Source organism: Monopterus albus, unplaced genomic scaffold (assembly GCF_001952655.1).
Source record: "Monopterus albus unplaced genomic scaffold, M_albus_1.0 scaffold60.1, whole genome shotgun sequence".
NCBI lineage: Eukaryota > Metazoa > Chordata > Actinopteri > Synbranchiformes > Synbranchidae > Monopterus > Monopterus albus.
The window spans coordinates 348,867-349,572 of NW_018127940.1; the positions used below are offsets into that span (position 1 = coordinate 348,867).

Below are 706 nucleotides of genomic sequence, written 5' to 3' on the forward strand. Positions count from 1 at the left end.
AGAATCTTTACATAGACAGAAGCAGGTATTAAACCACAGTGAAATGCCCTTTCTAGGGTCAGTGTGTCTCCTGTGTAGCACACCTTCACTCCATCACCTACTTGTTGGACCTCTATCATCTTGATGATCAAGTCCTCATACATGGACCCTTCCCTAGCTGCTGCTACTTCAGACAGGGAGACAGAAGAGACATGTGAAGTCTGTATGCACTTGCTTGCATCATTCTGCTCTGGCAAGTGGTTCAGTACGGCTTTGTACATGATATCTTGTTTAGAATGGTCGCCCTCGTCCAGACAGAGATATGGCTCAGACCGAGAGAGGTTAGAGGTGACCCCACTCGGCTGATCACTCAAGCCACTCATGGTTCCATTGCCAAGTCCACCAATCCCATTCCTGGATATAAAATCCTATAAAAAAATGAAAATATGACAAATTACTGAATGTGTTTATTGTAAAAATCTGTATTATTTATGTCAAATTTGCATTTAAAATATTCAAAAACAAGACAAAATTTATACTTACCACCGTACTAACACGGGCATGTTAAAACATCGTGCACAAATGCAAGACCGCGTGAGGATTGTAACAGGAGAGTGACGAATAACACATTTAAAGCTATCATGCATCTGGGAATATTTTCCAGCATCTTGCAAAAAGAGGGTTGTTAGTCACATCATGTACTGGTAAAGGGTTATGCATCATATCT

At 40.9% G+C, this 706-nt stretch overlaps 1 protein-coding gene across 1 annotated transcript in view; it reads right to left on the reverse strand.

The window, feature by feature from the left end:
• dst (dystonin) overlaps nucleotides 1-706 on the reverse strand; it is a 95,274-nt gene that overhangs the window by 45,514 nt on the left and 49,054 nt on the right.